At 44.1% G+C, this 11,934-nt stretch overlaps 4 non-coding genes across 4 annotated transcripts; all 4 read right to left on the bottom strand.

The window, feature by feature from the left end:
* Positions 1-154: 154 nt before the first annotated feature.
* Positions 155-226, bottom strand: trnac-gca (transfer RNA cysteine (anticodon GCA)). Its single transcript has one exon. It is a non-coding gene; the product is annotated as a tRNA-Cys (tRNA).
* A 1,909-nt stretch (positions 227-2,135) lies between these two features.
* On the bottom strand, positions 2,136-2,207 carry trnac-gca (transfer RNA cysteine (anticodon GCA)). Its single transcript has one exon. It is a non-coding gene; the product is annotated as a tRNA-Cys (tRNA).
* Positions 2,208-4,109: 1,902 nt separating this feature from the next.
* trnac-gca (transfer RNA cysteine (anticodon GCA)) lies at positions 4,110-4,181 on the bottom strand. The gene has a single exon. It is a non-coding gene; the product is annotated as a tRNA-Cys (tRNA).
* Positions 4,182-6,091: 1,910 nt separating this feature from the next.
* On the bottom strand, positions 6,092-6,163 carry trnac-gca (transfer RNA cysteine (anticodon GCA)). Its single transcript has one exon. It is a non-coding gene; the product is annotated as a tRNA-Cys (tRNA).
* Between the last annotated feature and the right edge of the window lie 5,771 nt (positions 6,164-11,934).

Below are 11,934 nucleotides of genomic sequence, written 5' to 3' on the forward strand. Positions count from 1 at the left end.
GGGATTTAACACAAATAAAGAAAAACAGAATCGGCTTCACGTTCAAGCAGCCGATGACTTCTCATAGTGTTCTCCAGACCATGTCTGCATGCAAAGTTATGGTGAGAATTTTCTAATCTGCTGCACTGAAGGAGAAATGACAGCCAAAGAGGACAGGGGGCATCTAGACTCAAACCAGAGACCTCTTGATCTGCAGTCAAATGCTCTACCACTGAGCTATATCCCCACAAGCTGTTTCAGAGCAATGATACGATGAATCCTCATTCCACTTATCTAGCTTTGTATTATGTCTGCTTTCGTCCAAAGTGTGTGTTCGATATATTGGTGACGACCTTCAATTTATTCCCGTAGATGCGCATTTTTCACAATGTCTCTTGACTTTACATTCGATTCGCACTGGAAATATTCAGCAGATCAGGATGAAAGATCAAAAGGGAAACTGTGGAAGAATGGACGGCAGAAGAGATTAAGTAACAAATGGGATGATGGTGAAAAACAGAATAAGATATCAATGGAACAACTAAAGGGATAGAATGTGGAAATGTCATTCTGTTTGAACCAGGTCGTACTGCTCTGGGAATATTTTGCTTTTCTGTTTGTTCATGCAGATCACTGCTGCCGCACACTGAAAGATCTCAAATCCTTCCCCTTTGATAAAGAGAATACACACTTCGGTGAGCAAAGGAACACAATTCACACATGAAGAAACATATTCATTTCGTCCTTGAAAACGTTCAGAGGGAGTTCTGGATTTCTCTCGCCTAGATTTTTCCATTGGATTGTTATTGTCTGGATCCCCTTGGACGAGAGCCCGCAGCTATCAGTCCACGATGAAGTGTCATCATTCTATGTACATCAGTCCTCATCTACATTTGGAATCAGTTTTCACAAATAAACTAGGATATTAACAAAGCATAGTGGAGAAGAACTCGGGTTGAGCATTGGCACTGCCGGAGAAATTGAGTGCGAGAGTTCACCCAGGGAAACAGTGAAGTTTCAAAGTAATTGCGCCCGACGTGAACCCTGATATTGAAACACTCACGCTCTTCCCACTGAGATGGCCGAGCATTCAGCTTCTTATCACAGTATTATAACTGCTTGAAAGCAATGGGAGCGAAAGTTATTTTACGCAATCACATTTTCCGTTTCTAAGCTGGAACGCCTTCCGAGCATTATCACAGAATCATAGATTTTACAGTGCACACGTAGGCCCATCGAGTCTGCATCGCCTCACGGAAAGAGTACTTTATATAAGCCCACAGCTACTCCTATGCCAATAACCCCAGCTAACATTTTTGGACATTATCATGGAAACCCACGCAGACACAGGGAGAACGTGCATTGCAAACTCCACACGGACAGTGAACCAAGTCGGCAATCCAACCTGCCAAGCATCAGTCCTAACCAATGTACTCCATTTCTGCCATTGTGATCCACTTTCCGCAGGATCTTTTCCTGGAGGAAAAATTTTCCCGCTTTGTGCAATCATTTCGAACTTACATTCGGTTACATATATTAATCAAATTGAATTGCAAACGTGACGGACAAGCAATTGGAAAGAAGTCACTCGGTAACACAAGTTGCGTGGTGGTGTTGTTGGATTCCCAAAAGTGAGCTTTTCAATTAAATAATGGAACTCAACAGTGAAGACATTCATAAAGTTGCTGTGCCTTTTATTTGTGAGAACAGTAAGAGGTGTTCCAACAGCAGGTTAAAATCCAACAGGTTTGTTTGGAATCTCCAGCTATCGGAGAGCAGCTCCTTCATCATTTTTTTGGTGATGCACTCGCTCGGGGATGGCGTGCATACTGCTCAAACGTATATCTCACGAATTGCATGGACCAATATTCACCAAACATTGGGTGGTATAAAAGGTGGACTTAATGGACCTGCTGAAAATTATGAATGTGCGGTTTGGGACAGGTCAACAGATCAAATAGGAAGAAGCTGTTTTCACTGACGTAGTGCAGCAGCAGCAAATGGGGATTTAACAAAATAAAGAAAAACAGAATCGGCTTCATGTTCAAGCAGCCGATGACTTCTCATAGTGTTCTCCAGACCATGTCTGCATGCAAAGTTGCAGTGAGCATTTTCCAAACTGCTGCACTGAAGGAGAAATGACAGCCAAAGAGGACAGGGGGCATCTGGACTTGAACCAGAGACCTCTTGATCTGCAGTCAAATGCTCTACCACTGAGCTATACACCCACAATCTGTTTCAGAGCAATGATACGATGAATCCTCATTCCACTTATCGAGCTTTGTATTCTGTCTGCTTTAGTCCAAAGTGTGTGTTCGATATATTGGTGACGACCTTCAATTTATTCCCGTAGATGCACATTGTTCACAATGTCTCTTGACTTTACATTCGATACGCACTGGAAATATTCAGCAGATCAGGATGAAAGATCAAAAGGGAAACTGTGGAAGAATGGACGGCAGAAGAGATTAAGTAACAAATGGGATGATGGTGAAAAACAGAATAAGATATCAATGGAACAACTAAAGGGATAGAATGTGGAAATGTCATTCTGTTTGAACCAGGTCGTACTGCTCTGGGAATATTTTGCTTTTCTGTTTGTTCATGCAGATCACTGCTGCCGCACACTGAAAGATCTCAAATCCTTGCCCTTTGATCAAGAGAATACACACTTCGGTGAGCAAAGGAACACAATTCACACATGAAGAAACATATTCATTTTGTCCTGGAAAACATTGAGAGGGAGTTCTGGATTTCTCTCGCCTAGATTTTTCCATTCGATTGTTATTGTCTGGATCCCCTTGGACGAGAGCCCGCAGCTATCAGTCCACGATGAAGTGTCATCATTCCATGTACATCAGTCCTCATCTACATTTGGAATCAGTTTTCACAAATAAACTAGGATATTAACAAAGCATAGTGGAGAAGAACTCGGGTTGAGCATTGGCACTGCCGGAGAAATTGAGTGCGAGAGTTCACCCAGGAAAACAGTGAAGTTTCAAAGTAATTGCGCCCGACGTGAACCCTGATATTGAAACACTCATGCTCTTCCCACTGAGATGGCCGAGCATTCAGCTTCTTATCACAGTATTATAACTGCTTGAAAGCAATGGGAGCGAAAGTTATTTTACGCAATCACATTTTCCGTTTCTAAGCTGGAACGCCTTCCGAGCATTATCACAGAATCATAGATTTTACAGTGCACACGTAGGCCCATCGAGTCTGCACCGCCTCACGGAAAGAGTACTTTATATAAGCCCACAGCTACTCCTATGCCAATAACCCCAGCTAACAATTTTGGACATTATCATGGAAACCCACGCAGACACAGGGAGAACGTGCATTGCAAACTCCACACGGACAGTGAACCAAGTCGGCAATCCAACCTGCCAAGCATCAGTCCTAACCAATGTACTACATTTCTGCCATTGTGATCCACTTTCCGCAGGATCTTTTCCTGGAGGAAAAATTTTCCCGCTTTGTGCAATCATTTCGAACTTACATTCGGTTACATATATTAATCAAATTGAATTGCAAACGTGACGGACAAGCAATTGGAAAGAAGTCGCTCGGTAACACAAGTTGCGTGGTGGTGTTGTCGGATTCCCAAAAGTGAGCTTTTCAATTAAATAACGGAACTCAACAGTGAAGACATTCATAAAGTTGCTGTGCCTTTTATTTGTGAGAACAGTAAGAGGTGTTCCAACAGCAGGTTAAAGTCCAACAGGTTTGTTTGGAATCTCCAGCTATCGGAGAGCAGCTCCTTCATCATCATTTTGGTGATGCACTCGCTCGGGGATGGCGTGCATACTGCTCAAACGTATATCTCACGAATTGCATGGACCAATATTCACCAAAAATTGGGTGGTATAAAAGGTGGACTTAATGGACCTGCTGAAAATTATGAATGTGCGGTTTGGGACAGGTCAACAGATCAAATAGGAAGAAGCTGTTTTCACTGACGTAGTGCAGCAGCAGCAAATGGGGATTTAACACAAATAAAGAATCGGCTTCACGCTCAAGCAGCCAATGACTTCTCATAGTGTTCTCCAGACCATGTCTGCATGCAAAGTTACGGTGAGAATTTTTTTAACTGCTCCACTGAAGGAGAAATGACAGCCAAAGAGGACAGGGGGCATCTGGACTCGAACCAGAAACCTCTTGATCTGCAGTCAAATGCTCTACCACTGAGCTATAACCCCACAAGCTGTTTCAGAGCAATGATACGATGAATCCTCATTCCACTTATCGAGCTTTGTATTCTGTCTGCTTTAGTCCAAAGTGTGTGTTCGATATATTGGTGACGACCTTCAATTTATTACCGTATATGCACATTTTTCACAATGTCTCTTGGCTTTACATTCGATACGCACTGGAAATATTCAGCAGATCAGGATGAAAGATCAAAAGGGAAACTGTGGAAGAATGGACGGCAGAAGAGATTAAGTAACAAATGGGATGATGGTGAAAAACAGAATAAGATATCAATGGAACAACTAAAGGGATAGAATGTGGAAATGTCATTCTGTTTGAACCAGGTCGTACTGCTCTGGGAATATTTTGCTTTTCTGTTTGTTCATGCAGATCACTGCTGCCGCACACTGAAAGATCTCAAATCCTTCCCCTTTGATAAAGAGAATACACACTTCGGTGAGCAAAGGAACACAATTCACACATGAAGAAACATATTCATTTCGTCCTGGAAAACGTTCAGAGGGAGTTCTGGATTTCTCTCGCCTAGATTTTTCCATTGGATTGTTATTGTCTGGATCCCCTTGGACGAGAGCCCGCAGCTATCAGTCCACGATGAAGTGTCATCATTCTATGTTCATCAGTCCTCATCTACATTTGGAATCAGTTTTCACAAATAAACTAGGATATTAACAAAGCATAGTGGAGAAGAACTCGGGTTGAGCATTGGCACTGCCGGAGAAATTGAGTGCGAGAGTTCACCCAGGAAAACAGTGAAGTTTCAAAGTAATTGCGCCCGACGTGAACCCTGATATTGAAACACTCATGCTCTTCCGACTGAGATGGCCGAGCATTCAGCTTCTTATCATAGTATTATAACTGCTTGAAAGCAATGGGAGCGAAAGTTATTTTACGCAATCACATTTTCCGTTTCTAAGCTGGAACGCCTTCCGAGCATTATCACAGAATCATAGATTTTACAGTGCACACGTCGGCCCATCGAGTCTGCACCGCCTCACGGAAAGAGTACTTTATATAAGCCCACAGCTACTCCCATGCTAATAACCCTAGCTAACATTTTTGGACATTATCATGGAAACCCACGCAGACACAGGGAGAACGTGCATTGCAAACTCCACACGGACAGTGAACCAAGTCGGCAATCCAACCTGCCAAGCATCAGTCCTAACCAATGTACTACATTTCTGCCATTGTGATCCACTTTCCGCAGGATCTTTTCCTGGAGGAAAAATTTTCCCGCTTTGTGCAATCATTTCGAACTTACATTCGGTTACATATATTAATCAAATTGAATTGCAAACGTGACGGACAAGCAATTGGAAAGAAGTCGCTCGGTAACACAAGTTGCGTGGTGGTGTTGTCGGATTCCCAAAAGTGAGCTTTTCAATGAAATAATGGAACTCAACAGTGAAGACATTCATAAAGTTGCTGTGCCTTTTATTTGTGAGAACAGTAAGAGGTGTTCCAACAGCAGGTTAAAGTCCAACAGGTTTGTTTGGAATCTCCAGCTATCGGAGAGCAGCTCCTTCATCATTTTTTTGGTGATCCACTCGCTCGGGGATGGCGTGCATACTGCTCAAACGTATATCTCACGAATTGCATGGACCAATATTCACCAAACATTGGCTGGTATAAAAGGTGGACTTAATGGACCAGCTGAAAATTATGAATGTGCGATTTGGGACAGGTCAACAGATCAAATAGGAAGAAGCTGTTTTCACTAACGTAGTGCAGCAGCAGCAAATGGGGATTTAACACAAATAAAGAAAAACAGAATCGGCTTCACGTTAAAGCAGCCGATGACTTCTCATAGTGTTCTCCAAACCATGTCTGCATGCCAAGTTATGGTGAGAATTTTCTAAACTGCTGCACTGAAGGTGAAATGACAGCCAAAGAGGACAGGGGGCATCTGGACTCAAACCAGTGACCTCTTGATCTGCAGTCAAATGCTCTACCACTGAGCTATACCCCCACAAGCTGTTTCAGAGCAATGATACGATGAATCCTCATTCCACTTATCGAGCTTTGTATTCTGTCTGCTTTAGTCCAAAGTGTGTGTTCGATATATTGGTGACGACCTTCAATTTATTCCCGTAGATGCACATTTTTCACAATGTCTCTTGACTTTACATTCGATACGCACTGGAAATATTCAGCAGATCAGGATGAAAGATCAAAAGGGAAACTGTGGAAGAATGGACGGCAGAAGAGATTAAGTAACAAATGGGATGATGGTGAAAAACAGAATAAGATATCAATGGAACAACTAAAGGGATAGAATGTGGAAATGTCATTCTGTTTGAACCAGGTCGTACTGCTCTGGGAATATTTTGCTTTTCTGTTTGTTCATGCAGATCACTGCTGCCGCACACTGAAAGATCTCAAATCCTTGCCCTTTGATCAAGAGAATACACACTTCGGTGAGCAAAGGAACACAATTCACACATGAAGAAACATATTCATTTCGTCCTGGAAAACGTTCAGAGCGAGTTCTGGATTTCTCTCGCCTAGATTTTTCCATTGGATTGTTATTGTCTGGATCCCCTTGGACGAGAGCCCGCAGCTATCAGTCCACGATGAAGTGTCATCATTCTATGTACATCAGTCCTCATCTACATTTGGAATCAGTTTTCACAAATAAACTAGGATATTAACAAAGCATAGTGGAGAAGAACTCGGGTTGAGCATTGGCACTGCCGGAGAAATTGAGTGCGAGAGTTCACCCAGGAAAACAGTGAAGTTGCAAAGTAATTGCGCCCGACGTGAACCCTGATATTGAAACACTCATGCTCTTCCGACTGAGATGGCCGAGCATTCAGCTTCTTATCACAGTATTATAACTGCTTGAAAGCAATGGGAGCGAAATTAATTGAAGCAATCACATTTTCCGTTTCTAAGCTGGAACGCCTTCCGAGCATTATCACAGAATCATAGATTTTACAGTGCACACGTAGGCCCATCGAGTCTGCACCGCCTCACGGAAAGAGTACTTTATATAAGCCCACAGCTACTCCCATGCCAATAACCCCAGCTAACATTTTTGGACATTATCATGGAAACCCACGCAGACACAGGGAGAACGTGCATTGCAAACTCCACACGGACAGTGAACCAAGTCGGCAATCCAACCTGCCAAGCATCAGTCCTAACCAATGTACTCCATTTCTGCCATTGTGATCTACTTTCCGCAGGATCTTTTCCTGGAGGAAAGATTTTCCCGCTTTGTGCAATCATTTCAAACTTACATTCGGTTACATATATTAATCAAATTGAATTGCAAACGTGACGGACAAGCAATTGGAAAGAAGTCGCTCGGTAACACAAGTTGCGTGGTGGTGTTGTCGGATTCCCAAAGGTGAGCTTTTCATTTAAATAATGGAACTGAACAGTGAAGACATTCAGTAAGTTGCTGTGCCTTTTATTTGTGAGCACAGTAAGAGGTGTTCCAACAGCAGGTTAAAGTCCAACAGTTTTGTTTGGAATCTCCAGCTTTCGGAGAGCAGCTCCGTCATCATTTTTTTGGTGACGCACTCACTCGGGGATGGCGTGCATACTGCTCAAACGTATATCTCACGAATTGCATGGACCAATATTCACCAAAAATTGGATTGTATAAAAGGTGGACTTATTGGACCTGCTAAAAATTATGAATGTGTGGACTGGTCAACAGATCAAATAGGAAGAAGCTGTTTTCACTGACGTAGTGCAGCAGCAGCAATGGGGATTTAACACGAATAAAGAAAAACAGAATCGGCTTCACGTTCAAGCAGCCGATGACGTCTCGTCGTTTCTCCAGACGATGTCTGCATGCGAAGTTCCAGTGAGAACTTTCTAAACTGTTGCAATGAAGGAGAAATGACAGCCGAAGACACACATTTTTACACATCATCATCATCGTAGCAGAGCAACGAATCGCTCGGAGCATTCAGATTTGAACACATAATCTTTTCATCTTATTTGTTCCATCAATGAGCAGCATACGCTCAGATTCCGAATCCCTCCTGTCTGTTTCTCTTCAGCCCTCTGTCACCCTCAGTGTCCGTATCTATGTGAATCCCACTGCATGTGCCAGTGAGGCGCACTTCAGAGAGTCGTGAACACAGCCCAGTCCAGCACGCGAACTTGCCTCCCATCCATTGACTCCATCTACACTGCCTGGGGAAAGCGGGCAGCATAATCAAAGATCCCTCCCACCCGGCTTACTCACTCTGCCAACTTCTTCCATCGGGCAGGAGATACAGAAGTCTGAGAACACGCACGAACAGACTCAAAAACAGCTTCTTCCCCACTGTCACCAGACTCCTAAATGACCCTCTTATGGACTGATTTCATTAACACTACACCCTGTATGCTTCATCCGATGCCAGTGCCTTTGTAGTTACATTGTATATGCTGTGTTGCCCTATTATGTATTTTCTTTTATTCCCTTTTCTTCTCATGTACTTAATGATCTGTTGAGCTGCTCGCAGAAAAATACTTTTCACTGTACCTCGGTACACGTCACAATAAACAAATCCAATCCAATCCAATCCAATCATGGTGATGAACACATTTTTACCAGCACGCTTAAAAGTTGCAAAAGTATATTGACCCTCGCTGGTTCTTTATTTGAGTGGAGACTGCTGACTGATGGAAAATCCACAACTCTCTGGGGTAGAGAATTCCAAAGATTCACATTGTGAAGAAATGTCTCCTCATCTCAGTCGTAAATGATCAGCCCCTTATCCTGACAGAATTGTGGAGGTTTCAATGAGATATCTTACTCTTCTAAACTCCAGGGGATTTCAGCCCAATTTACTCAGCCTCTCATCATCATCCCAGGGATCAAACTTGTGAACCTTTGCTGTACCGTCTCTAATGCAGGGGAACCATTTCTTAAATGTGGAGACCAAAACTGCCCACAGTATTCCAGATGTGGTCTTACAGGGACAACTGTATAAAGTATTTTTTTCATTTTACTCTCACCCCTTTCAGTATTGACCAAAATGCCATTGGCCTTGCAAATTATTTACTGCAACAGTATGTTAACTTTCTGCGTTTCTTCTGCAGGTGGAACATTGAGACCAGAGAGGTTTCGCAGCTTTTCAAATACTGCCCCCACTTCTGACCAGGTTGTTACCCCGTCAACGATCTGAATCTCTCTTCAGTCTGTCCCTAAAAGCTTCCTTTGCCATCCAACTTGCGAACGGCAGCCAAATTTAAACCTAGGCTCCAGCGATAATTGAACTCCCAATCCCTGACACACAAGACCAGTGCTCTGACCACTGAGTTATGGAGCTGACTGCTGAGCTGTTGACCCTAAAGTCGATCATAAGCAGTGGAGCGTGAAACTGGCGGAATTTGCAGTTGCCTGATATTTGTTGGATGTGGAATTTTCTGAGATGGGTAACAGTGAATGAAAAGAAGCAGCTTCAATTGCAAAAGTGCCATGTGCCCCAGTGGGGCAATGGGTTGTCGGGCAGTACTTGCGCAACAGTGCAATCAGCGGGCTGTGCCAAGATTGTGAGTTGGATCCTCACCTGCATTTTGCTGCAGCTGCAACATGTAGGTAGTGGGGAATGGACTGGCAGTCAGTGTGCCATATACATTGTAATGACAGGCGGAAAGCGACTTTGTATCGCCTTATGATATTAACGTGTACCGAGGTACAGTGAAGTTTATTGTTCTGCGTACAGTGCAGGTAGCTGTTTCCATAAATGAAAAACCCAGGACATACGATAAATACACAATGTAAATAGATAGACATAGACATGGGCTGAAGCATAGGGAGTACAGCGCTCACTGCTAGAAAATATGCGTGGAGAGATTAATTCAGTCCCTAAGAGAGTCTTTCAGCAGTCTGGTAACAGCGGGGAAGAAGCTGTTTTTGAATCTGCTTTGTATTTCGTGCCTGTTCTCTGACTTTTGTTTCTTCTGCCTGATGGAGAGGTTTTCCCTGCATGGGAGAGGTTTTCCCTGCATGGGCGGGGTCTTTGATTATGGTGCCCGCTTTCCCAAGGCAGCGGGAGATGTGGACAGGGTCAATGGACGGGAAACGTGTTCACGTGGTGGGCTGGGCTGTGTTCATGACTATATTTTATATTTCAAAAAAATATTTTCATTGAGATTTTAACGATTTTTTACTGAGTTTCCATAAGACCATAAATTAACATAGAGCAGGAGGAACACCCCTCCCCAACCCTCACATCAAATCAACTGACTCACTCCCATCTCAACTCTAACTGTTTAAGAATTTCGTTGGCGTCAAATTCTATATTACATATCTTCAGGGTTTTCGTTATTTATGCATGCCAACTCCATCAAAAAAGACGAGAGAGGCAGGTGTTAAATGTGGGTATCTCGCCTCTATCCCTTTCGCACCCTCCGGATGTGCAATGGGTTGGCTAGTTCGCCGGTTTTATTTACATATTTCCGTCTGGCGGGGCGGGGGGGGGGGGGGCGGTGTTGTCGGCGGTGATGCCCCTCCCCGTACAGGTTAGTTCCATATGTCCTTGCCAGCGTTCAGACCTCTGATATTTGACCCTGCGTCGGGTCATTTCTCTGTAGTCTGGCTCTCGCACCCCACACCGTCGCTCCTTTACCCCTTCCACATTACCCACTTTCTCTGATTCTTTGGCCCTTTGGGGCCCTTCTGCAGAGCTCCCACCCTCTCCCCTCCTCGCTCTATTGGCTCTTGTCTTCAACCAGGTCCTGGAACAAGTTGGTAAATGACTTGCACGCCATCTGGAAGCCATGTTCCAATCCCACATGGTAAATTTGATTTTCCCCAGGTGGAGAAACTCCGACAGAGTTCATGTCTGGGTGGTGCTGCTGATCGCCCTCCGAGCAGATTCTTCGGCGGCCGGTTAGGGAGGCAAAAACAGCGGAATCGGTCCCCCTCTCCTGAATAGATCTGGCTGGTCTGATACCCCAAAACAGCCAAATTCGGGCTTGACACCTCGCTCACCCCCACAACTTTGAACATTGCTTCAAAGAATGCGGTCGGGAGCCCGACAAATCAACGCATGCCCAGAGCATATTGATGAGGTTGCCCAGGCCTCCCTGGCACCGTTCAAATTTGACCTCCATCTCCGAGAGGAAACTGGTCATTCACAGATTCTAGTCAGCTGCACTCTCTACACGACGTTCAGTTGCATTTGGCTTGCACATGTGGAAGTGGAGTTGGTCCGCATTAGTACTTCGTCCAGAATCCCCACCCTGTTTCTATCCCTAGTTCTCCCTCCCATTTGCACCATTACTCATTCATCGGAGAGGGTGGCCCTTCTAATAGTTATCCAGACAGATACACGCACTTCACCCTACCCACGTTGCCAGTGGCCAACAGTTCCTCTAATATTTAGAATCTTGGTGTCCGTTGGTATTATGGCGTCGCCTTGTGGAGGAAGTTTCTTTCTTGTAATTGTCGCATTTAATCCCAGATTTGCAGTTGTAACATTTCTGTCAGTTCCTCGAACGTCGCTACTCTGCCGTCCACGTAGAAGTCCCTAATTGTCAATGTGCCTCCATCCTATGTCAACTTCTAAATGGTGGCATCTCTCGTGGCTGGCGTGGACCAGTGGGTGCCGCAGATGGGGACCATGGTCGACATTTTGGTGGGGATCTTTCAAGAATCACTGGAGGAAGAGAGCGTCCCAGTGGACTGGAAAATGGCTAATTTAATACACCTATTCAAGAAGAGAGGAAGGCAGCAGACAGGAAATTATATGCCAGTTAGCTCGGTTTCAGTCATTGGTAATATTTAAG

The sequence above is a fragment of the Scyliorhinus torazame genome, unplaced genomic scaffold (assembly GCF_047496885.1).
Source record: "Scyliorhinus torazame isolate Kashiwa2021f unplaced genomic scaffold, sScyTor2.1 scaffold_185, whole genome shotgun sequence".
In the NCBI taxonomy this organism is placed as follows: domain Eukaryota; kingdom Metazoa; phylum Chordata; class Chondrichthyes; order Carcharhiniformes; family Scyliorhinidae; genus Scyliorhinus; species Scyliorhinus torazame.